Genomic DNA, 27,352 nt, shown 5'->3' with positions numbered 1-27,352 from the left:
TTTTCCTAACCTCTGGAGGAGAAGGCGACCAGGGGCAGGGTGGGGCACAGTCTTCCAGGGGAGGGCTAGGGCGGTGGATTAGATGTGGGAGAGATTCGGCTCTTGTCAGACGTGAGCTTGAATTCCATTGTAGCCACTAGTTAGCTGTGTAGCTCTTGATGTTTCTTAACCCCAGTTTCACGTGCCGGAGAGAATCATCGTTCCCCCGGGGCTCTCCTTACCTCGTAGGGCTGCGATGAGGGCCATGGAAAGCACTCAGTAGGTGTTCAGGTGATGCGAAGCTCTGCTGTTGCCACTTTGTGCAGTGTTTGCTGCCCCACGGCAGGCTCTGTTTTTTTTTTTCTTTTCTCTCTCTCTCAGTTGAACCCCGCAGGCACTCTGCCCAACTTTCCTCCCTGATTCAGCACTGAGAAATGCCGAGGCAAGCTTTCCCATGAAGCTGCTTGTCAGCAAACACCCACTCCTGTCTCGGCATTCCCCCATGTGTCAGAGACGGGCCTGGACTCCATGCGAGGCCCGGGGTCGTGCCAGCTCACACACACCTTGCCTTCCTAGAGGCTTCAGGGCTGCGCTCCCAACCTGGGAGATTAGAGATTGGAGGCTCCCAAACAGAGCAACAATGCATGGGGGGGAGGTCTTCCAACTGGCTGGGGCTGGGGGTGGGGGCCCGGCAATTTTCCTGGATTCTGTTTCAAAAGCATCAAAGCCTTGGCTTCAGACATTTAGTCGATGCGTGGTCTGCCTTTGCTGCTTTCTCCCCTTTGCCTTTGGTTTCAATCGCGCGTTTACTATGTTATTCGTGCTGCTTGTCCCCTGTTGCTTGGTGTCACCATCAAACGTTAGGTAGGTACAGAGTAGCTTTATCAGCTACAGAGATTTTCATCAAAAGAGCTTGTTAAGCTCCTGTCTGGGTATAGCACGCATGAGGCTCTGTGGAAGGGAGGTTAAATGGACATGAGTGGTCTCTTGGGGCTCATGGATAATGGTGGTCACAGTTGCTACCCGGTAGGGCTACCTTGATCACCGCCAGGACTTGGAGAGCTGTGAGGTCCTGTGAAATCCCAAGTTCTCGGGGCCGTGGTTTAAAAACCTCAGAAACAGGCCTGGGGTGGGGCCTCGAGCCACCAAAAGAGGCCCTGTTCCATGACAGTGGCAGTGGGCAACCTCCTGGGTTTTGGAATCTGGCAGCTGTAGGTTGGCGTCTAGGCTCTTCTGCTCAAGAACCTGCAGGGTGCAGGCCCTAGTCTTCATGGGCCTCAGTTTCTCATCTGTGATGTGGGATCACAGTACCAGCCTCCCAGCTGGTTGTAAGAAGGTAACACCTTTAACACCTGCCATTTATTGAACAGCTGCTCCGTGCCAGGCATGGTGCTAACGGCTGTACGGGACTCTTCACACTTAATTCTTAGACAATTCCATGAAGCAGGCACCATTTTTACCTTCATTTTACAGAAGAGGAAATGAAGGCTTAGGGAGGTTAAATAATATGCCCAAGATCATGCAGTGGGCAAATGTAGGAGGGGGATTTCAGTTCCAGTACTCTGCCCCACGTGCCGCCCCCGCCCTGACCTCCACGCCTCAGGAAGGAACAGGGAACGGGGTCTGGAGCGTGTGGTTCGCTGAGAGTGCTTCCCTGGGAAGCAGGGAGGTGGCAGAGATGGGGCTGTGGGTGAGGTAAGGCCCTAGGCCTCCAAAGCAAAAGCCATTGTCCCTTCCGGCGTCACTTACAAAACACAAATGCTTGGGCTTCCCTGGTAGTACAGTGATTAAGAATCCTCCTGCCGATGCAGGAGACACGGGTTCAATCCCTGGTTGGGGAAGATCCCACATGCCGCGAAGCAACTAAGCTCCTGTGCCGCAACTACTGAACCTGTGCTCTAGAGCCCCTGAGCCACAGCTAATGAGCCCGCGCTCTGCAACTACGGAAACCCACATGCCTAGACCCTGTGCTGCGCAGCAAGAGAAGCCACAAGAGAAGCCACCGCAATGAGAAGCCTGTGCGCTGAAATGCGGAGTAGCCCCTGCTCTCCTCAACTAGAGAAAGCCTGCACACAGCAGCGAAGACCCAATGCAGCCAATAAATAAAAATAAATAAATAAATTTATAAACAACAACAACAACAAAAAACCCCACAAATGCTAAGGGAAAGTTTGAGAATTTCAAGATGGTGACTGCAGAGCCTGAGACCCCAAGTTTGGGGCCTTCTGAGCGCTGGGCCCTGTGTGACTGTGCTGGTCAGATGCTTATGAAGATGACATTATTTTAAATGCCTTTAATGGCATAAACTTTTCTAAAGTGAGAAATAAATACTTCCTTTTTTTTTCTTTTTGGCTCTTGCTCTTGGGAGTGGATGCAGCCATGTGGATGTGTATTTTAAAACACCCGGCACCAGCTCAGCCTGTGTGACTCAGGGAAGATGAGTGTCCGGGCAGTCTGCTTTGCATAGTATCTCTGCTGTCCCTTCAGTGTTTGCACTAAGGACTCCTGAGCTTGTAGTGCTCCTCTCCATCCAGTGCAAAGAGTGTTTAATTCACGCCTTCTGTGGGAGGTAGAGTAGAGCTGTGGCTAATGGCTTTGGTTCCAAATACTTGCATTTATATTCCCCAAGGAGCCCAAATACTTGGGGTTATTGACTAAGCTTCCAACTCTGCCACTTTCTAGCCATTTGCCCTTGGGCCAGTAATGTAACCCTTTTGAACCTCAGTTTTGCTCTCTATAAAATAGGTATATGGTGACCATCTCCTGTGACTCTTTGAGGAGTGTAAGTGACAATGGTGTGACAAGCCCCAGCACAGTGCCTGGCATGTATTGACCATTCAGTGGCTATTGACCACTGTACTTATTCCTGAGCTTAAGAACAGCAACAGAACTCAAGAATTGTGTCTCTGTGTTAATTGTCTCAGGTACTAGGATAGCACCTGAGAATGAATTCTGAATGGATGGTTTATCAGCTAATAATAATGCTTGGGATGTAGTCATCATTTTATGGTTCACAAAGCACTTTCTTACACATAATTTCATTCTAGTCCCAGAATAGCCCTGAAAAGTAAGAAGAGGAAGAAATTTATTATCCCATTTCCCAGATTGGACAAATAGAGGCTCGGAGATTAACGAACGCTCATTTATTCAACAGCCATTTAATGAGCACTTACTACATGCAATACACTATGTTAGGATAAAAAAGAATGAGATTTTTTCCTGCCATTTTGATTATTGTACATCAGGGTATCTGGAGCAGGCTTACAGGAGGATGCAGGTGACGGTGCAGAAACAGCAACAAATTTCAGTGGCTTAAAAAAACAAAGATTCATTTCTCATTCATGCTATTGGTTCATCATTGGTCAGCTAGTGGCTCTGCTCCACACAATTTTCACTCCAAACCAGACAGATGGAGCAGCTGCAGGTTGGAACATTGTTGATTGTTGTGACAGGAGGAAGGAGATCTGAGATCGGGAGGGTCTCACTCCAGCAATCAAATTCTCCACTCATGAGCCAGACTTTTAATATGGTTCCACTCAACCCCAGGGGGCAGGGCAGGAAGTAAAATTCTACCATGTACCCAGAAGGCAGAGAGCTGGGAATATTTGGTGAACAGATCAATGACTATTCCAGCTGGGCAGGCTCTGAAGGATGTGTAGGAATCAGGTGAATGGTGGTGGGGTGAGATTGGGTGGGGAGAGTGGAAGAAAGATGAAGATGAAGAGGAGACAAAGAGATGGAGGGTGGAGGATGGGAAGCAGAGGGAGAGACAGGAGGCAGAAATGTGCGAGGCACTGGGGCCAGGAATAGGGAGTCTGCCTGTCTCTTTGGAAGAGTTTGATTCAACAGTTTAACAAATACTGACTCAGCTCCTGTTGTGTATTAAGTGCTGGGGATGCAAAGAAGACTAAAACATGGTACCTACCTTGCAGTCTAGAGGGAGAGTTAGATTTTGCACAGAGAACAAAGGGAATCAAAATATAAGAAAGAGTAGACAATGCTTATGTTTGCCAGACACTCTTCAAAGATTTGTACATATCTTCACTCTTTCAATCATCATTGTAGCTCTGTGAGGTAATTGCTATTGTTCTTACCCATTTCACAGGTGGAAAAACTGAGGCATGGCATGGCTGTGCATAGCAGAGGTGGGTTTCAAATCCAGGCACTCCGAGTCCAGTTTCTGTGCTTTCGGTTGTCACTATACTGTTTTTTGCTTGACTGTTTGTGAGTTGGGGCTGTGCCTGTAATCTCGAATGGCAAGTAGTTTTGCCTTGAGATCCAAAATGATGGATTGATATTGGCTGTATGGAGCTCCATATCGGGAACGTTTCCAAGACCAAGCTGGGACTAAGGAGGAAAGAATGATGTGATTAATTAGTAATGCCTGCCACGGGCATGAGAGGTGATATCGTCAGCACAATATATTTGGTAACCCTGGTCTATTTAATGCCTACAGCAAAGTGGATTTTATCAATTTATTAATAAGCAAAGAAGTGAAAACCAAACAACTAATTCATTGACTGTTTTCCTCACTTTTCAATCTGTTTTTGTAACTTTAAGGCTTTATCATGTTTGTGGCAGCATAGGTACTCCTTGTTTGAAAAGCTAGTTTTTGTTTCTGGAGATTAATTTTTAAAATATCAAAACTGCACCCCCCTCAGGCAAGCATACACCTTAATCGTCAAAACAATAAAAATAGCACCGCAAATGCTCATTCCATTGCGCCCCTGGTACTGTCATCAGCTGGGATGCTATGGCAATGATAATAATAAACAAGGATTCTAATTGCAGAATCCAAGTTCTGTACAAGGAAGACTCCGTCAGCTGGCTTGGGGAATTTAGCCATAAGAGAATCCAGCTGTAGCGGATATCATTAGTGGAATTTCCTGTCCTGAAATGTTGTAGGCTTTCCTCTACAGCAAAGGTTCTAGGAACATTGTCTTCCCCATCCCCATCTCCAATCTCTTTCCTTGGCTTTTCTTTCCTGGGTACCACTTCACCCTATGCTCAGACTTTTGTTTCTTTCATATTCTTTTCCACACATTTCTAGGAATTTAGTTGCATGGAGATGGAGATACCAAGTAGGAGCTTAGAGCTCAGGTGATACATAGTCGTCCTCTCCTGGGCCAGCTCTAATCAACTGCTTGTGGCTCCTGAAATGCTGAGTCAAGAAGGTCTGCAGTCAACTTAGCCTGAAAGCATATTGTGATTGATTAGTGATGTCTGCCACGGGTATAGGCTAGGGACAATTATTTGTGTAGGCTCCCTCTGGCTCTGCCACAGTGGAAAGCCTGCACTGCTCTCATAGCTGTGATGTTAGTGAATGAGCTTGGGGTTTGGTCCTAGGAGATGCTACTTCAAGTCCTATCCCTTCTCTATGTGAATCTTGGGTGTGTCACTTATCGTCTCTCTGTCTTAGCAAGAGTTGTATCAAACTAATTCTCTTTATGGAGTGGTTGCAAATATTGTAGAGATGATGAACATTCATTCATTCAACAAATATTTGTTGAGAACAGTGTGAGGTGCTGGGGATACCCTGTGGATGTGGCTCCCACCCACACAGAGCTTACAGTCTACTGGGGGGATTTATTAGTTTTTTTATTGCTGTGTAACAAATTACTGCAAATATAGAGGCTTAAGACAACACCATTTTGTCACACTTTCTGTGGGTCAGGAGTCTAGGCACGGCTTAGCTGGCTCCTCTGCTCAGTCTTATAAGGTTGCAGTCAAGATGTCCTCTGAGTTGTGTTCTCATCTGGAAGCTTGACTGGGGAAAACGGCCTCCAAGCTCATTTAGTTTGCTGGAAGAATTCACTTTCTTTTAATTTATGTATTTATTGGCTGCATTGGGTCTTTGTTACTGCATGTGGGCTTTCTCTAGTTACAGTGAGCAGGGGCTACTCTTGGTTGCAGTGTGTGGACTTCTCATTGTGGTGCTTCTTTTGTTGCAGAGCACAGGCTCTAGGTGCACAGGCTTCAGTAGTTATGGCATGTGGGCTCAACAGTTGTGGCTCGCAGGCTCTAGAGTGCAGGCTCAGTAATTGTGGCACACGGGCTTAGTTGCTCCGCGACATGTGGGATCTTCCCAGACCAGAGCTCGAACTCGTGTCCCCTGAATTGGCAGGGGGATTCTTAACCACTGCACCACCAGGGAAGCCCCAAGAATTCACTTTCTTGCCATGGTAAAGTCTGTGGGCCCCAATTCTGGCTGATTGTTGGCTGGATTCCACCTGCAGGTCCTAGAGGCTGCATGACACCTAGAGGCCACCTGCAGTTCCTTCATCTCGTGGGCTTCTTCGTGGCCAGTTACTTCATCAACTCAGCAAGGAGGGTCTCTTGCTCCAGTCTGCTGAGTTGGACTCTTATGTAACCTAATGTAACCATGGAGGTGACGTCTTGTTGCCTTGGTGTATTCTGTGGATTAGAAGCAAGTCACAGGTCCCCCATACTCAAGGGGAGGGGGTTACCAAGGCTCTTTTTGTTCTGCTATGGTATAATGTCTAAGTGATATTCTTTGGGGAAAAGTGGCAAGTTACCAGTACAATTTTTTTATACTCTGCTACCATTTGTGTAAAAAAGTATATACATCGGTATGGTTGATTTCTGGAATAATACATAAGAAAGCAGTAAGTAACGATTGTTGGCTCCAGAGAGGGAAACTGGTTGACTGGGGGACAGAGGAAAATTTTTGCTTAATACTCTATGACAGCTTTCACATTTTAAAGCACGTGAATGCTCCAATCCAATGGTAAGTGCTGCCTGTTGCTTACCTGGGAAACTCCAAATCCTTCAGCCTGATCTGGCCTCAGCCTTCATTTTCAGGCTTATTATTCTCTCCTCTTATTTTACATTAAAAATGGGTGTGGTAAGCAGAATAATGTCCCCACCCCACCCCCAAGATGTCCTTGTCCTAATCCCTGGAACCTGTGCATGTTACCTAATATGACAAAAGGGGCGTTGCAGATGTGGTTCAGTTAGCATCTTGAGATGCAGAGGTGACGCTGGATGATGTGAGTGGACCCAGTACAATCAATCCCAAGAGCCCTTAGAGTGAAAGAGGGAAATAGAAGTGTCAGAGTCAGATGAGGAGATTCGAGGATGGAAGCGTAGGCTGGAGTGATGTGACTGCTGATTCTGAAGATGAAGGAAGGGGCTGTGAGCCTCTGGAAGCTGGAAAAGGCAAGGAAACAGCTTCTTCCCCGGAGCCTCCAGAAAGCACACAGCCCTGCCCCAACTTGATGTTAGCCAAGTGAGGCCCATTTCAGCCTTGTGACCTCCAGAAACTGTAAGAGAATACATTTAAGTTATTTTTTAGCCACTGTGCTTGTGGTAATTTGTTATAGCAGCCATAGGAGAGTAACTCAGTGGTGCTTCTCAGATGGTGTTTCAAGAAATGAGCCTTTTGGGGAAACAGCAATGAAACAAATTCTCCAAAGTCAAATAAAAAGTGAATCATTATAATTCAAATTACATTAAATGAGGTATAATTGACACACAATAAAATATGCATTATGTGTATCGTTCAATGAATTTTGACATATGTATACATTCATGTTTCCCATTATCCCAATCAAGGTATAGAATATGTCCATTACCCCAAAATGTTTCCTTGTGCCCCTTTGTGGTCAACCCTCCTATCCCCACCTCCATCCCCAGGCAGCCATGGATTTGCTTTGTGTCACAAGACAAATTATTTTAAACTGCAGGGCTTCTCAGGACCTTTATGATATATAGAGTATGGTGAATGCCCAAGGGGAGGTGCTGTATAGCAGATTGCGTCTCCAGGTTTACTTGACCATGGGTCCTTTAATGCCTGGGCATCTCACAGGACGAGGGGCTCTCAGAACACGCCTGAGAAATGCTTTCCTGCTCACCTGTCTCAGTTCAGGCATGTCCCCCTTTTGGAGTGCCCATCTCTACCCTGCAAAAATGTGCTCACCTTTTAAGGCTGAGCTCAAAAATGAGCTCCTCCATGAATTAGAGCCTTCCCTCTGCTAAGTCTCATATCCTTTGTTTTATATCTCTTGCAGCATACAAATGGCACAATAGTTAACATTATAGCAATATGATGCTATATTTGCATTATAGATACATAATCTTATAGTCTTTTCTGAGAGCAATGAATGGCTATTTGCTTTGCTATTACATGATCGCCAGGAAATACTCAAGTGTTCATCGGGTTGTCAAGGAAGGTATGCTTCAAAGTAACTTTCAAGCTGCCCTAGACGCGGGGATCTCCCTAAAACATTTTAAATCTCCACCATAGCAGTCCGTAGCTATGTGAGTTTAATATGCTGATGGTGTATGAATCTCTCATCTTGCTACCCCGTATCCAGCCTAACACATCCCTGAGTCCTGTGGATTTTACTTCTGAGCCACCTTTCCCATCCAGAGTTTTCATTCTATCCCCCCTGCCAATAACCTTGTTCAGGTTCTTATGACACCTCACCTGCATTATTACAACAGCCTCGTAAATGGTCTCCCCTCCTTCAGTCTTGTGCCTCCGCTGATCTCCTTCCCATTTTAATGCTAAGAGTCTGATCATGCTGTTCTTCTGCCTAAAAACCTAAACACCATTGCACACTGCTCATAAGATCAAGTCAGAAGGGCTGGCGTGCCAAACGTGGCTTCCCCACGTGGGGTCTCTCAAGTTTTTCTCTGCACCTGCTGTTCCAATCGCTGTGGTTCCCCACAGCTTCATGGACACACCCCGTCCTTCAAGGTGCCATGTGTTCCTTCAACCTGGGACATCCTTCCCCTTCTCCATCTGGCAAACTCCTGGTCATTGGAAGACCTTTACAAATATCACCCTAGAAAACCTTCTCATCTTCCCAAGAATGATAAAATCCTTTGCTTCATTACACTCCAGTAATATTTATATAAATTTCTTTGGAATAGCTCTGATCTAATTGCATTACAATCACAATGTATAATTATACCTTATCGTATCCCCAGCACTTAACACAGTGCCTGGCATAACATATATGTGATTAATAATGACTAACACTTACTGAACTCTTCCTATATGCTGGGCACTGCACTAAGTACCTTGTGGGTTAGCCTGATTATTTCATTATTGCTTGCACAGCCCTATGAAAAACGTTTTGTTCATGTCTATATTTGCAGGAGAGAAAACTGAACCTTGGCGTGGTTAAGGAAATTTCTAAGGACACACCACTGGTAAGCGGTGGAACTTGCATTTAAACCCTCATTTATCCAATTTGTTCTCTTAATATTAGTTATTAGTATTTCTTGAATAAATGAATGAATTCATGAATGAGTGCATGAACACAGTCAGTTATGTGAATAGTTCAAGTGTGTACCTTCAAGCAGCAGACCATAGCCATTCCCTTGGCCTGGAAAAGGGAGAGCAAATTTCTAGGCAGAGACCATAGTATAAAAGATAAGCTTGAAAGCCTGACAATAAGGGGGTGGAGACTCAGCCCCAGGGTGCAGGGTAGTAAGTGACTGAGTCAGGATTTAAACTCAGATAGGCTTCTACTGCGGGGATCCTGAAGCTTTGTTCCTGCTTCCCTCAGCCTCCTTTTCCCAGGGACTTTCCAACATTCAGGTGTTTCTAGTTGCAGGTTTAAGGAGTCAAGATGGTCAGGAATTCCCTGGTGGTCCAGTGGTTAGGACTCAGGGCTTTCACTGCTGGGGCCCTGGTTCAGTCCCTGGTCAGGGAAATAAGAACCTGCAAGCTTCAGGGCACAGTCAAAAGAAAAAAAAAAAAAAGAAAGAGGGAGCTCCACATTCTCTGGGGAAGGCCACCCTTCCCAGACCTCCTCCCCCACTGCCAGCAGTCAAGAGGTGCTCAAGCTCTGGGTCCTTCCCTGGCCTCCATATGACCTGAGGAGGAAGTGAAGGGGATATTCTAGACTTCTTTGTGCTCCTGGCAAGAGCCCTGTTTCTCCTTCAATACTCACGGTTTCTCCTAGTTATTGTTTTGAAGCCAACAGGATCAATCTTGTTGTATTATCACTGTTCATACCATGAAGAGCCCAGGTTCCCAGGACACCCCTCATCTCTCTGACCTTCATCCCCATACAGCTGTGCACATCCCTTCCCACGAGCTTATCTCATACTGCTTCCTGTCTCCTGAAACCCTTTTGCTATGGCTCTGGGACCAGTGGTCAGCCACCAGCAAAATCTTCTGTGTCCTCAACCATCTTCTTGGAATATTCTCTTCACCTTCTTCCTCCTACAGACTAGATCTCAGGGCATGGTTTTCCCTGTAGCCCTTTCCCATCGTCCTCCAGGCACACTGGCCTAGATGTGATGTAGCTATGCTGTGTGCTCCCTTGTGGCCCTTCTAGACAATGTTACTGTTTCCTCACTAAAACGCAAAACTTAAAATTCTCCCAGTAAGGGGTGGGCTGAATTGGGAGATTGGGATTGCCATATATACATTATTAATAAGAAAAAAATATCAACGTATACACTTTAAATATATGCAGTTTGCTGGAGGTCCACTATATCTCAATAAAGTTCTGAAAAAAAAAAAAAAAAGAAGAAGGCATGGTAAACAAGAAAAATGGTAAATATGAAAAAAAAAAAATTCTCCCAGTAACACTTGGAGTGCTGATCCCACTCTGTCCAACACCTTGAAGATTGTAGCTCCTGGCTCATTGTCACTCTCTCCAAAACGACCCCTGTCCCAGTTCTTGGTGATTTCAGTATCTGTGTAGATGGCCCAGTGCCTTCCAATGGTCTTGCCCATCATCTTACCTGAGCCATGAACTTCCATGGTCACACCCTAGTACAGTGCCGCCCATTAGATGGAAATACTGTGTTGATGGAAATACTCTTTATCTGTCCTGTCCAATAAGCCTCTAGCCACATGGGGCCATTGGGTACTTGAAATGTAGCTTGTGCAATTAAAGAACTGGATTTTAAGCTTTAATTTTAATTTAGTCACCTATAGTTAGTTGCTGCCGTATTGGACCGCACAACCTGGACCATGAAATTATCACTAATTGTACCCCCTTCGCAATCCCAGTTTCAAGAATCCCATTCTCTGTTACCATCTAACTTTCCAGTTTAATTCTTCCAGTTCCTGACCCCAATGCTTGCTTAACTTTACTGGGACCTGCAATCCATTGATCCTATTTTTTTTTCACAGTCCCTTATTTTGTTTGTGTCCTTATGTCCTTTTAATCAAGCTTAAACTCCATGATCCTTCATTATAGTCACTCTCTTGCATACAGCCTCAACAGATTTGCCCCTTTCTCCTTATTGTAGGTGCCTGGCTAAACCTCAGATCTCGTTAAATCCAACTCTCTGTTCTCTCCTTGAGTCTGAACTTGATGCTGAACATGGCTAGAGAAGAAGAAAAGGATGCTGATGTGTCACACAGGTGGAATCAATGCTGCTTAACAAGCATCTCTTTTCTATGCAGTTATCTCAGACCTTATCCTCTCTCTTCATTCCTCTCAGACTCTCTTTCTACCCTCTCTCAATGGATAAACTTGATTCCTATTTCAAGGAGAAATCTTAAACAACAGAGGAAACTTCCAAAACTCCCACCACTTATCCTACCAGTTTACCCTCATCTGGGAACCTATGATCCGCCTTCCTTAATATTACTGGTCGAACTCTTTATGCTCCACTTTGGGGCTGGCTTCTCTTGTGTGCTAGATTTCATCCCCTTTCACTTGTCAAGGGCAGCATCACAATTCTTCCCTCTCCCTCAAGCCACCATCGACAGCTCATTCTCATCAGTGTACACACTTGCTACAATTCCTCCTCCTCAGGGCTTACCATTTGCTGTTCCCTTTACTTACCATGCTGTTCCAGTCAATATTCACAAAACTTGTCTCTCCATTTCCTTTGGATCTTTGCACAAATATCACCTGCTGAGTATACTATTTAAAATCGCAAAAAGTTTCCCCTCCCTATCTTATTTTTATTTTTCTTCATGGTACTTCACCACCTGACATGCTATAGACTGTGTTCATTTGATCTTTGAGGGCAGGGATTTTTCATCTCTCTTTTTTTTTTTCGTTGCTGTATATCAGCACCTGCAATAGTGTCTGGCACACAATGGATCCTGATGAATGTTTGTAGAAAGAACTATACAGTGACTTGCCATCTCTGACAGTCCCACTGGTTTATAGTGACGATGTGATTTTTCATTACAAAGAGGGACAGCTGTCAGAATGCTGTTACCACCGCTGCTCTTGCTCAGAAGTTCTTGGGGCTAAGCTTCTCAAACTTTAATGTGCACTTGAATTACCTAGCGGTCTTCTTAGAATATGGCTTCTGATTCAGTAGGTCTCCAGCGGGGCCTGATGCTCTGCATTTCTAACAAGTCTCCAGGCCATATAGAGGCTGCTGATCCAGACCACAGTTGGACTAGAAGGCTGCTTGAATCATCTTAAGCCTTGTTCTTCTTTCTTTTTTAATAAAATAGAGTAAGCATAAATATTTACCTGGCACATTTACATATTTACAGAGAAAACATGACCCTGAGTTCAAGCAATTCTGTGGTCAGCACCTCTGTAGCTGCAGGCTACAGCATTTGGATGGAGAGCTTCATCTATCACCATATATGCCAGGGGAGGAAATGTTGGCTGGTTAGGCTGTTACATGATGAATGTCCATTGTTCTGGGAGGAATTTATGTGTGTGTGTGTGTGTAAGAATATTATTATTGATGCTAATAAGTTTCCTAGCAATTGTCTAATGCAATTTGCCATGTTTTGGCATGAAATCAATGCAAAGACAAGTCCTGCCTCTCTGCTCAGGTTATTATTATTACATCACTCTGCTTCTGTCTAGAAAACAATGTGGAGTGTTTCCTATGATAATCGCCATCATCGATTAGTTTTAAAATCATAGTCAGGGCCCTCCCGTGTAGTTTGTACACGACACAAAGAGGCCCAGCTTGGGGGAGGGGGAAGAGAAGAGACTGCAAACCAGCCAGCACCTCCTTGCCAAACCAGGTGCTCTTGCTGGGGTTGCATTGCCTTTTTCACCTAGAGGGGGGCTGTTTTGCAAATTGAATAAAGGTATCCGGTGTTTGATGGCTCTGGCCATAAAGCTAGGGAGAGCTGCAAAGGAAATTAGAGAGTGCTGAGCACAGCACTTTGATTTTAGGGATGTAGAGATACTGAAGGTGGAGCACTTATCTCAGTTGCAGCCCCATCATCCTCTAACATTTATTGTGGGCTTAAGATGCACAACGCATTGGGCCGATTGCTTTACATATATTGTCTCATTTGTTCCCTGCAAAAACAACCCTCTGAAGTTAAATATTATTATTTTCAACCTCATTTAGAGACATGTAAACTGAGACTTGGAGAGGTTAAGCAACTTGCTTAGGGTCACAGAGCTATGCTGAGTGTACGTTTCAAAAATGTAAATCATGACTCTCCAGCAAATATTCAATGATTCCATGTCAAAGATTTTATTTGACTCACTAATTAGTGAGGGGACTAGTAACATGTTAAAACTTATTCAAAGAACATTAGAGAATTTAGGTATATGCTTGTGATTTAACAAATAAGTGTAAGGAAAGTGTGGTCGGCTGAGTAATGGTCTCCCCAGAGATATCCATGTCTGGATCCCTGGAACTTGTAAATATTTATCTTACACATGAGTAAGACTTCACAGGTGTGATTAAGTTAAGGATTTTGAGATGGAGAGATTATTCTGGATGGTCTGGGTGGGTCCCATGTAATCACAAGCATTTTTATGAGAGGAAGGTGGGAATGTTAGAGTGAGAGGGGTGAGGGGGAAGCAGAGGTTGGAGTGCTGTGCTTTGAAGACCGAAGAAGGGGCCACAAGCCATAGAATGTAGATGACCCTAGAAGCTGGAAAAATCAAGGAAACGGAGGCTCTTCTAGAGCCTCCAGAAGGACCTGGACCTGCTGACACCAGTGAAACTGATTTTGGGCTTCTGACTGCTAGAACTATAACATAAACTTATGCTGTCTTAAGTCCTAAGATGTGATCATTGTTACAGCGACAGCAGGAAATTAATACAGAAAGTTACTGGATTATGTAGAAAGCTGGTTAATGTCCAACAGGGCCATAAACCATAACCCTTGGAACTAACTCTTCTACCAGAGTTAAATTATTTGCATCTTGACTGGATCAAAATTTACAAGTTAACCTCTGGCCCTACAGAGATGAAAATTGCCCAGTCAGTAGAAAGTCAGGTCCAGCACGGCACTGCAAGAACACCCAGTAATCTCTTCTGCATGTTCTCAAGTTTAGGATACTCTTTTGGACAGCAAGGAAGTAAAGGAGCTGGGATCTGAACCAGGCTCTTCCAAGTGCAGAACTTCTCTTAATTCTTAAGGGACATACCTTCTCACTAGCATTGGGTGGTAATCTTGCAAGGCAATCCGGAATAAAGAAGACAACGTTCTCATAGGAACTGAGAACACAGCTCAAAAATTGCCAGGATGATCCCCTAAACAGGGGACTGCAGAAAAAGCCGTGTCCCTTCTTAAAGCCAGCAGTGGAAATTCCTGCTCTAGCGCTCCAAAAACTTGAGTCAAGTTTTTAATAGGTTGTTTAGATAGGTTCTTAGTTGGTGTAACTTGAAAGCTTAGATGGGAAGTTGAAATACCCTCCCCACTTCTCCCCACCTTACTCAGGAGCAAAAGTCCCTGAAAGTTCCTTCTTTAAAAATATACTACTTGGTTTGGCATCATAATACCTTGTCTAGTAAATGTTTGATAAAACTTTGAATTGCATGTGGTTTGGTGGAAGGGAGAGGTGAAGACTTCGGGGTTGGAAAATAGCCAGCAGGGGCAAATGAGTGGTGTCAAGAACTAGCATGGCATTCTTAGGAAATGGTGCAGTGAAGTGCCAGACTATAGCTGAGGACCTTGTAGGGAAGTGGGATCTGTGGTTTGACAGCAGAGTGTGGCCAGATGTTGAATGAGGGCTGGGAATGTAGGCTTACCTTATAGGGCAATTATTCTTGAAGCTGATTGAGCATTAAAATAAAATGGGGAGAGTTAAGAACTACTAATGCACAGACCTTGTATTGGTTTGCCAGGGCTACCATAACAAAGTACCAGAGCCTGAGTGTCTTAAACAATAGAAATTTATTTTCCCACACTTCTAGAGGCTAGAAGTTCAAGATCGAGGTGTCATCAGAGGTGACTTCTTCTGAAGCCTTTCTCCTTGGTTTGTAGATGGCCATCTTCTCTCTGTGCCTTCACGGTGTCCTCTCTCAGTAACTGTGTCCAAATTTCCTCTTCATATAAAGGTAACAGTCAAACAGATTAAGGTCCATCCTAAACAACTTATTTTAATTTAATTACCTCTTTAGAGATCCTATCTCCAAATACAGTCACATTCTGAAGTACTGGGGGATAGGACTTCAGTGTATGAACATTGAAGACGGGAACAGGATTCAGCCCATAACAGACCCCATCCCCAGAGACTGACTTGAGTGATCAGGAATGGGGCTGAGGCTTTGGTAAGGAAAGCTCTGTTTTAGTGCATGCCCAGGAATGTGGGGTCTACAGCATGGGTAACTGGGGGTGAAAGCTAGGGATAAAGTGGGCAGAGTTGTCCGCTGGTGAGAGCCTTACACCTGGCACCGGCCTGCTCTCCCCGGTGGAGGGATTTGGGAAGATTATTTAAATGCGTTGAGCTTTGCGATTTCATCTGTGAGTAAAGACAACGCTGCCGGCCTTCAAGCTTGAGGCTTCTTCACGTTCTAAGATTTCTTATTCTGGAAGCAGTAGTAACATCAGTTTATGGTGCTGGTGAGGGTTGGAGGAGACAGGAAAAGAGACAGTGTGAATGTGCTACGACCACCACTGCCGCCACCCCAAGTCCCTGCCGCCTTTATCACCACTAGCACCTTCACCAGCATCGCTGATCCACCGCCCTTACCAGAAGCACTGTCTCCATTGCCGCTGCTCCTTGGCCCGCTCCCAAACCCCTGCCCCACTGTCATCAGGAGGCGACTGAAATAGCAGCAGCTGCAGCCGCCACAGGTTCCACATCGACAGAGACGCAGGCAGTCACATCGTAGAATTGCATCACTTAGACCAGGCTGTTAATTTGGGAGTGGGTGAAACTAAGGTCCAGAGACATTAATTGACTTATTCCAGGCAACAGAGCTGTTAAACAGAAAAGCTAAGACCAGGATCCTATCTTTTGACCTCACATTCAGAGTCCTTTCTACGGGCCCACCCGACCTCATCACAGCTCATCAGTGGGGCGGCGGGGCTCGTGGAGACCCCACCATCCGAACTTTGTGTTCCCTCCAGTCAGGAGCACACTATCATGGGAAGAAGACCTATTAACCGCAGGTCCCCTGCTCGTGTGCTCCATGTTTCCCTTTCCAAGGGGCTGAAATGCTCTAATTTAAGGGTGGGGCATGATCCTTCTTTTAATTTTTTCAGTTAGGACTTGGTCAGTAAACAGTGACATAAACCCAACCCAATAAGGATGAAGCAAAACAGAAACTTATTGGGTCATGTAACTAGGAAGCCCAAGGGCAATCCTAGCTTCACGCAAGGGTACATTCAGGGCTCGCATGATGTAATCAGTGTCTCCCTCTGGTGCTGCTAGCTTCCTCTTGGTCCAGACTCAGGCTCTGGATGTGTCGCGGCAAGATGGCAGCTCCAGCCCCTAAATCCTCTAGGTTTCTGGTACTGCAGGAAAGATGTAGTCCATTTCTCAATAGCTCAAACCAAAGCCATCAAATGAAATAATTCAAAAAATATTTACTGATGGCCCATTATGCACCAGGCGCTCTTCTATATGCTGGGGATACAGAGAGGAAGAGATGGAAAAGCTGCTGGTGGTCATGGAGCTTTCACACCAGGGCCTTTGTGGGCTCTGATTGGACTGTCTTTGAACACGTGCCCTCTGTGAACCAATCACTGTAGCCTGGAGATGGGATGTCCTGACTGGCTTGTGGTCATGTGCCCTGCTTAAAGAATGTAAGCTGCTTCTTTTTTATTGCAGGCCCTGTCACAGTTAATGTTTGCAGTGTGTCTCCAGGGCATAACCCTGGGACTTGCTCATAATAAGCAAATGAGAAATGATGTCAAACGAGTGAGTGAACTGAATAAATAACCCAAAGAGAGAAAGTGCTCGATAGGCAATAGTATAAAAACACATTCGCAGTGAACAAAACCAAACAAATCGAACCATAAAATGATGCCAATCAGGAAAGGGATATAATATTCACTGTAGATGGTTTGTGAAACAAATATTTGCATGGTGCGTTTCTTGTGTTAGCAGAAAATAAGAAAAAGAAATCGTGCTCATTAGAGGAGCATTAGAAAGGAAACTGAAGTGGTAGTTACTTTCAGAGTTATCCTTGGGGTTGACACACCCAGGAGTCACCCTGGGCCTCACACTCTGAGGAGTCTGTGAAAGAAGAAATGGAGACAGCCAACAGCTGACGGATAAAATATGTTGATGTCATTACCTAAATGTCTGCCACCTTCACCTTCCCATGTTCACTGTCTCAGCCTGCTGTGGCAGCTGGGAAACACTTCTCCCCACTCTGATGTTCCTAGGCACAGCTTCTTAGTTCCTTTGGTAGAGGCTGCCCTTGATGTTCATTTTATGCAGATTTCAATTGGTAGAAAAGTACAAGGGAAGAAAGACGTCTGAAAGAAAAATGTATACCTCCGAAACTTGTTAGCGGGTAAAAGAGCCTTTTATTGGTCCTGAATTCTAAAAGTTTGTTTCTATCTGTCTTGTACAAAACCTAGGTGGGTCAGCACTTGCAGGAATGTGTGTAATTTTGGTCATTCCACTGCTCAAGGAACAACATGTGGAGGACACACTGGAAGAGGCAAACTAAATTTTTAAGAGGGACCTACATCTGAGCAAGCGCTTAAAGGAGATGGACTCAAGTATGAAAGACCAACGCTTTAAAGAAATGAGCAAATGCTATGAATTCATGAAGAGCATAGAAAAAGATGCCTGTACGTAAACTTGTTCATCAATTTCCAATAGTCCCAAATAAGAGGGTCACCCATGAAGTTTCAAAAGGCTAAAAGAATTACAAATGTTAAGTGCGAGTGATTTCACGCAATGATGGCAAACACAGGGAATTCATTACCTTTAGATGCAGGGATATATCATTGTGTTTTTAAATTTCTATTTTCCTAACAGCTACTGATACTCAATAACTTCTTCTGCTTATTTGCCATCTGTATCTCCACTTTGGTGAAATATCTGTTCGTGTCTTTTGGCCATTTTATAACTGGATTGTTTGTTTGCTTGCTTTTTTCCTGTTGGGTTTTGAGAGCCCTTTATGTAGCTTTGATACAAGGCACTTGTCAGATATGTGACTTGCAAATATTTTCTCCTGGTCTGCAGCTTGTCTTTTCATTCTCTAAACAGGATCTTTCACAGGACAAAACAAGTGGAGGTTTTAAATTCCCATTTAGAAAAGCCTGACTTCTGCTTGAGAGTGCTGAATGGGGCCACTCCATTGGTTATGGCCACGAGGGCAGATCACGGGTCTAATTCCCGTTTGGCTGTGCTCACTCAGCTTTATAATAGATCACCACCCTCCTCCCTGCCCCCCCCCCCCCCCAGTTGGGCTTAACTCTGTTCAGTGGCCACAGGTCAGTGTTTTTCAGGACATCACAAAAGGATGAGCTGAGAAAGAGTGGTCCACTGCTGAGAGAACAACTTGAAGGCAAGTCCCCACTGATCCGGAAAGTGATCTATAGCATCATCCCCTTCTTAGAAAACTGGAAAATGCACTATCATCAGTAGAGAGTGAAAGCCAGCCTTCAAAATGCCAGGAGGCTTCTCGGGCTATTTCATCACAGCATAAAGCAACAAACATGTGAATTCATCGGGTGAATTAAACCAATACAGAGAGCCAAAATGCACATGGAATTCCAAACCAGAAATAATCTCAAGCTGGAGGCATCCAGTGCCCTTGTCTACACTGATTGCTTTCACCAGATAAAAGTCAAATCCACTCCATGAAGCAAATCCTGCCTGGGCTCAGGTTGGGGGCTGCTGCCATGGAGACCATAAGAGGGGAGATTTTCTGACATGCAGCCGGCCTGAAAGGAATGGATTACAGCTCCATCTTATGTAAATTTCCACTGGGGAGAAAAAGATTAAAAGGAAAATAATCATGCTTTAGTCATTCTCATTTAGGGTAATAAGATCCTTTAATTTTTTTCTTGGAAAAAGAGGCAGCAGCTGTCCTGTCATAAATGGTTAAACACTTTACTTGACATTTGGCAGGAACCCAATCTTTAGCTGAAACTTTGACCTAGTGGTTGCTCTGAGTTTATGTTTTTAAGAGGAAGATAGATTTTCTTTAAACATATGACATAAGCCCATTGGCCCCAGACGTGAAGAATTAAGAACGAATTGTACCAATCTCAATTTCTGAAGTGGACAGAGAAATTTTATCCTTCCTGCGTCAACCATGTCCAGGCCGAGTGGGTCTGAAGGAGGGTGAACTATTAAGTAAACACCATTTCACAGGGTCATCAAGCGAACGTTGGGTGTTTTAATCCTATAGCCTTTAACCTCTTTTCATTTTGGCTGCAAAGCCCAACTTGCATGTGGGGTGCACCTCACCCCAGCTCCCAGCCCACGTAGTCATTTTAATGAATGGCTGTATCTTGTTTATACAGCTCCTTGATGTAGCTGCTGTTATTATTATTGCTGTTATTCTTATTGCAATCCGTGTCATCATTATTATTAGGGAACTGGCTTCTCAGGCAGAGTAACCTGCTCAAGGTGTCAAAGCTGCTAACTGCAGATACCAGGATTGGAACCCAGATGATCTTATTCCAGAGTCCATATATTCAAGTCTTCCTGCTCTATGCTTCTGCCAGGTTGAATATCCCTCTCTGATCTTCGCCTGTAACCCAGAATAAGAGCTCCTCTTCGTTGTTTTTTTCAAGGGCACAGGAGAAGTGTGGAGTGTTTTTTAAGTGAATCATCTGGAGAAGTTCATCTTATTTTGGAAATTCTTCCGGTAGCTTAGGGTAGGGGAAACTTTGTTTTTCTCTGAGCCCTTCTAGGTTCTATAAGGAAGAGAGAAAGTTGGTGAGGGGATGAGATAGAAATGATTGTATTCTCTCTTTGCTCAGGTAAGGGGAAACAGCTTGCAAGCTGTGAAGTTTAGAGTAATTCAGGGAACCAAACTTGCAGCTGTTGGAGATGGTGCCCAGTGTCTAGGTACACCTACCTGTGGGTCCAGAAAGAGCTGGAAGTCAAATGCGTAGCTCAGATCCCCAGGAAGGTGGTAGAGCCAGGACTCATGTATCAGAGGCATTGAATACCCACGAGAGCAGGGGTTGGGTCAGTTTTGTTCACTGGCTGGGTCGCTAGCAGCTGGACTGGTTCCTGGCCAATTTCCATAAACATTTGTTGAATGAACAAAGGAATGAATGAATGCCAGCAGACGCTGGCGAGACTTCTGTTTCTTCAGTCATCATGAAGGTGAAGGACATCAAAACCAGGAGGATTTAGACGCTCTTCAGGAATTTTCGGCTGCCATACATCCTGACATCACACTCTTAGTAATTGTTATTTAATTCAATCTTTCTTTTTAAAAAGTAACTCCCTTTTCTTTCTTTATCTTCAGATTTCCATCCCACCTGCTAACTCAAGTCCTTTATAGCCTAAAATATCTTGCCTTGATCCTGCATCTTTGTCTATAACCTCTCTATTTCTATTTCTCCTTTCAGCCAAATTTCTTAGGTCATTTGTAATTTTCTTTCTTTCTCTTTTTCTATGCACTCCTCAAATCCATTGCTAACTACTCCCATCCCCATGACCCCAGTCCCCACAACCCCACCAAGTATTGTCATCAATGTCCAACATTTTACCAATGTAGTGAAGACATTGTGGTTCTTTATATTAATGACATATACTTTAGTTGCATTTGAAAGAGCTGCCCATTCAGTGTTAAAATGATGGCTGTCACATCATTTGATTCTGATTTTACTCCTAATTCTCTGACTACTTTCTTTGCAAGGTTTCTCTTCCTTCGTTCACATGGTGGATGGGGTCCTATGTAGTTCCATCTTCTGGCTGCTGTTTGTCTTGTTTGCTTCCTTACATGGGCTCTGTGTTTTAGCTCATGAATGGTCACATGATCCAGCCAGGCCAATCAAAGTCTTCCCTGGGAATTTTGTTAAAATTGTCAGGAAGCCAAATTTTCCTTTCTTGGAGACAGTTGGCTTTAAAAATCACATCAGTCTGGAGCTGCCAATGACTATCTTCTCTAGGAGCAGAGAGCTAGTCCAAGAATAAAGTCAAAACATGAGAAAGCAGTGTGGAGAGACATGTTGTCGTCATGTTGCTTCTGGATCTAGCCATACCTGAAGCTTAAATTAATCCTTGATTCTAAAGTTATATGAATGAATACATCCTTTTTTAAATTTTTTTATTTTTTAATATATCCTTTTTTAAAAGCAGGGTTGAGTTGTGTTTCTGACTTTTGCAAGCAAGAGTTTTGAAAAATATACCTTCTACCACCTTCCTATTTCCAGTGTGGTCCTTACAACTACAGCTTCCCCACTCTGTTGCCAGAGGGATTAATATACGATGTACAACTGGCAGTGCCAGTCCCCTGTTTAAGATCCTTTAATGGCTCCCCAGAGCCTACTCAGGGGAGGCAAACTCAAAAGCCTTGAGAAAACAGGCAGATGATGTAAACAAGGGAAGCAGGCCAGGTGGAAGACAGTAGAAAGGGGTTCTTCTGGAGATAAGTGCCCTGCTCCAGCCATTATACTCAGAATGCAAACACTGTGTGCCTGCCAAACACAATACATCTGAAGGTTGGGTTTGGCCTCTAGGCTCTAAGTTTGCAATGTTTGGCCTATGTTGCAAGTTCAAGCTCCTGCACACAGTTCAGGAGGCTTTTGCAATCAAGTCCCTGACAATTCCCAGGACAGGTTTCCTGCCATTAGATGCTCTCATAATACTAAACTGGTGCTGACATTTTTTTTTTTTTTTTTTACCGAACTATGCTTTTGTTTACGCTGTTCCTTTACCTGGAACCTCATTCCACCCCATCCTTCTATCGTCATCTTCATCTTGCTAAACCCAACTTGTTTTTCAATATTCATCTCAGGTGTTATCAGCTCCAGGGATCCTCCTCCTGACAAGACAGTTGTCCTTCCTCCATGCTTCCACAGCTGGCTGTATTCTTCTCTGACACTGCATCCATTATGCATGCCAGATTTTGTTGATTGCTTCCCACAACCGTTGCTTCTCCTGTTTATTTGCTGGCAGAATTTGCCTCTCTCAACAAAGGCTGAAGAACCTCGATACTCTCCCAGCCTGCCTTGCAGCTAAGGTCTGGGATGTGATCCAGTCCTGCTCAAAGGGGTTGGATGGGAAGTCTACCAAGGGATTCTTGGGGAAATTTTACCTCCAGGACAACAAAGAAGTGATGCAGAGAACACCCTTCATTTTCATTTCTTCCATTTAACAGAGTTTTATGAGAAGTGATGTTTGGAGCTGCAGCAGCCATTTTACAACTATGAGGATAAAGCCAAGAGAATCATGGAGAAGGTGAAGCAGATCCCTGCAATCCCTGAGCTGCTGAACCAACCTTATCTTTCAGACTTTTTGATATGTGAGATATAGTAATAACAACCTGTTGCCTAAGTCACATTTTAGGGCTATTCTGTCACTTGCAGGTGAAAATATTCTAAATGATTCATCATATTATGTTCACATTGCCTTGTGTTTTTCTTTTCTTTATTTTGTAAGTGTTTGTGAGGAAGATAAAACTCATATTTTTGTCATTGATGTCTAAGACAGAGTAGGAACTCAGTAAATTAAAAAAAATTTTTCATTGAAGTATAGTTGATTTACAATGTTGTGTGAGTCAGCTATACATATATATATTCTTTTTCATATTCTTTTTCATTATGATTTATCACAGGATATTGAATATACAGTAGGTGCTATACAGTAGGAGCTTGTTTAATGTTCATTTGTGTCGTATTGTAGATTCTACATATAAGTGATATCACATGGTATTTGTCTTTCTCTTTCTGATGTACTTAGTGTGACAATCTCTAGGTCCATCCATGTGTGATGTATATTGAAGTATTTATTTTTCCATAATTTTCCCACTAGGAACTATAGTAAACAGTGTGCACCAGACAATGTCTGTCCCATTTAGGAGGTAACCCCTGAACGTTGGGGAATGGAACTATGTCATCTTATATGGGTAATCCCCTGGGATTTAAGGGAATGAAGGATCTGGTACAAGTATTATGTCATCTCAGTGGAATTGACTAGTGCTATTCAGATTGTTTATTCAGACCTTATGAAAGCTTATTGCAAAGTCTAGCATGTATGTAGATGAAAGATACATTGGTTGGAGAAGGAAAGAGGTGCTGGGTGTTTACAGCCCTCTGCTCCATGCCAGGCCTCTCTCATGTCCTGCTGTTGTCCCTAAGGCCCCTTTTCTGACCCCGTCTCCAGGGCTCAGTGAGACAGAAATGATAGCTGCTTCCATAGTCAAATCCATCAAACGCTTTGGCCTTCTCTTGATCCTTAGCTATTGCCTAAACTCTGTCACTAAAAGTTGGAGGTTGCCCTTAGCTACTTGGAGGCTTGTGAGATTCCCTTTTTATTAAAATATTTAGAGCATTACACTAGCCTTGGCTAAAAATGGTGCAGCAAATCACAAAGGCACAGTTGCTTTGGAGAATCCATTTGGCAGCTCCAGTTCTCTGAGTACATACATTTAATTTCATGCTTTGTTGCAGAAATCAGTTGAATTCCTCCTGTTAGGGGGAGCCCATGTATTTTGGAAACCCCTGTAAACTATGAGCAGACATTCTTTGGGCTGTTTTGTTCTTACTTATAAGGGAGAAGAGTCACTTTAGATTTCAACACTGACTCACAGAGAAGCCATTTCCCTTTTTTCATTTCCACATCCATGCTAACTTAAGTTCTAATTGCCTCAGATCTTCTTGGCTCTGAATTTTAGATAGCGGAGTCAGATCTTCATGTAACCCAGAGTCTCAGAGTTTGGAACTTCTACAGCCAGGAAAGCACCTTATATAACAGTGTAGTTATGGTGGATAGTTTGTGTGGGGGGTGAGGGTGGAGGGTGCAATGGTGATAACATTATTCCTAGGTCATTAATGACCCCATACACAAGAAGCCCAGTGTCTAAGTATGTGTGGGTGTGTGTATTTTCTAAGGAGGGGAGGTTAGATTATATTTCCATTTTTTTCATGGCCACCAGTTTGTTATTATACCACTTGGTTTCAGAAAAGTGAATTTAAGTCTTCAGCCTAGATGATTTACAACCCATGGCTGACAAACTCCCTTATATCCTCAAACTCTTGGCTGAGTTCCCCGCAAGTTTCCCTGAATCCTGTCTCTTCTCCAAGGAGATAATATTCTTGAATCCCCTCAATTTATCTGTTTTTTTCCTCCCATACCCCATGTAACTCCAGGTGGAAAGATACTTCTTGTTTCCTCTTTGATTAACAACACAACTTTGAGATCTTTATACTGTTCCCTTCATGTTATAGCTCCTTTGTAGCCCATTCCTTCCATGCATCCTCACATCCATCCATTCATCTACCCATCCATCCATCTATCCATCTATCCATCAATCCATTAACCCACGCACACATCCATCCATCTACCTATCCACCCACTCATCTATCAGTTCAACAAATACTTGTTGAGTACTTTCTACCTACCAGGAATTTTTCTAGGAGCGGAGGATACAGTGGTGAAAAAGCTGAGCATGTCCCTGGTGTCACAGAGATTACAACAATAAATGAACACTAAGTACAACATCAGACAGTGAAAGATCTATGAAGAAAAATTGCAGTGGCCAGGAGACTGAGCCTCTCAGATCGCCTTCTGCAGAGTGTGTATGTGACGGAGAGCTCCAACAGCCGCGTTCTAAAATCCATTGCTGTCTTTGCCTGGGACCCTGCTTCTCAGGATCTGCTCTCTGCCAGTAACCAAGCATGGCAGGGTCACTAAGATGGATGCAGGGCTCATTGATGGGAAGCTTTGACCTGAGTACTCTCTGAAGGTCTTGTGGAAATTTTCTTAGAAGTGTATTGTAGTTTAAGATCCTCCCCCTCCCCTCCTCGTCTCCTCCTTCCTCCCTCCCTCCCTCCCTCCCTCCCTCCCTCCCTCCCTTCCTTCCTTCCTTCCTTCCTTCCTTCCTTCCTTCCTTCCCTCCCTCCCTCCCTCCCTCTCACTTTCACTCAGGAGTAAACCTTCATTGCAGCTCTTCTAGCCCATCGCAGTTACCTCCTTTTACTTTCTCATGTTTCCCCTGATAAAATTTTGCGTTTCTTATCCCACCTTGGCATCTTTCCCCTAGAGGACCTGGACTAACACAAAACTAATGCAGCCTGAAAGAAGACTTGGAGTAGGGGCTACTTTAGATAAGTGGCCAGGAAATTCCCCTCGTGACAAGTGGCCTTTGTTTAGGGACTTGATTGGAGTGAAGGGATTATCCATGCAAACACCTGGGGATTACTTGTTGTGTGAGGCTATCATGTGTATTGTAACATTTTAAACTGTATCCTTGGCCTCTACATACTAAAGGCCAGTAGTACCCCACTAGTTGTGATAATTAAGAATGTCTCCAGATATTGCCAAATGTCTCTTGAGTGGAAGTATCACCCTTAGTGGAAAACCACTGATATAGTTATTCATGTCATCTGTGAATAAAGACTGATTACTTTTCAAGTGCACTTCAGGCAGAAGGAAGAAGAGCACATGTGGAGACTTAGAGCCTTGGCTTTCTAAGGGGTCTCTTAAAAATGCTGAGGATTGGGGAGCAAGGTCAGGCAGATCTCTGGGTTCCCTCCAAACTCACTCCCATTTTGAATGGCTCTACCTTTATCTGCTTTGCATATTTGACTTCTCCGAAAATTTTAGATGAACAAAAATTCCAAGTTTAAGATATAAATACTCTGAAAACCACTGTTCTGGATGAACTCTGTGATCTCTGCCCTATTTTATGACTCAGTCAGTCCGTTGGCCATGGGTAGGATGGGCAATGGAAGAAATTGCCTCTATTTGGAGGCCTAATTGTTCCACAGAGATACTGGATTAGTGCGAGACAGGTGTAGATAACGGAAATTAGAGTAAGTGATTAAAGAACCTGATGCATGGAGTCCGGCAGAGTGAGTGGGGGCTTGATGACGTGGGGGAATTTCATGTTAAGCTCTGAAGCCCTACAGCTGAACGACAGCCAGAGGAGACTGGCATATATCAAGTAGGCAGAAGTGGACAAAGGATGGCCGGGAGGGGGTGAGGGTTAAAGGGTTGTCCTCCATGTGCAATGGAGAGGTGTTTAGAGAAACAGTGGAGAACAGCTGTGCTCAAGGACTTTTTTTTTTTTTATTCACAAGTTTTTAATTTTTTTCTAGGAAATTGCATAATCAGAGACTCTTAGGTTTAAATTGATCTTACAAACCATGTAATCACCCCTCATCCACACCCATATGACATTTAAATCCTTTTTTCAGCATACAAAACATCAAGAAAGGCAGACTCAAATACAATACTATCAATTTAGAAGTAAAAATGTTTTGGGTCTTTACTTCTTTTTTTTTTTTTTTTTTCATTTATTTATTTATTTATTTTTTTTGGGGGTACACCAGGTTCAATCAACTGTTTTTATACACATATCCCCGTATTCCCTCCCTTCCTTGACGCCCCCCCCCTCGAGTCCCCCCCACCCTCCCTGCCCCAGTCCTCTAAGGCATCTTCCATCCTCGAGTTGGACTCCCTTTGTTATACAACACCTTCCCACTGACTCTTTTACAGTTGGTAGTATATATATGTCTGTGCTACTCTCTCGCTTCTTCTCAGGTTCCCCTTCACCCCCCGCCCCCTCCCATACCTCGAGTTCTCCAGTCCATTCTCTGTATCTGCTTCCTTGTTCTTGTCACTGAGTTCATCAGTACCATTTTTAGATTCCGTATATGTGAGTTAGCATACAATATTTGTCCTTCTCTTTCTGACTTACTTCACTATGTATAACAGATTGTAGTTCTATCCACCTCATTACATATAGCTCCATCTCATCCCTTTTTATAGCTGAGTAATATTCCATTGTATATATATGCCACATCTTCTGTATCCATTCATTTGTTGATGGGCATTTAGGTTGCTTCCATGTCCTGGCTATTGTAAAGAGTGCTGCAATAAACATGATGGTACAAGTTTCTTTTGGGATTATGGTTTTCTTTGGGTATATGCCCAGGAGTGGGATGACTGGATCATATGGTAGTTCTATTTGTAGTTTTTTAAGGAACCTCCAAATTGTTTTCCATAGTGGCTGTACCAACTTACAGTCCCACCAACAGTGCAGGAGAGTTCCCTTTTCTCCACACCCTCTCCAACATTTGTTGTTTCCAGACTTTGTGATGATGGCCATT

The sequence above is a fragment of the Hippopotamus amphibius genome, chromosome 5 (assembly GCF_030028045.1).
Source record: "Hippopotamus amphibius kiboko isolate mHipAmp2 chromosome 5, mHipAmp2.hap2, whole genome shotgun sequence".
NCBI lineage: Eukaryota > Metazoa > Chordata > Mammalia > Artiodactyla > Hippopotamidae > Hippopotamus > Hippopotamus amphibius.
The sequence above is the reverse complement of the archived record's forward strand: the minus strand, read 5'-3'. Positions refer to the sequence as shown.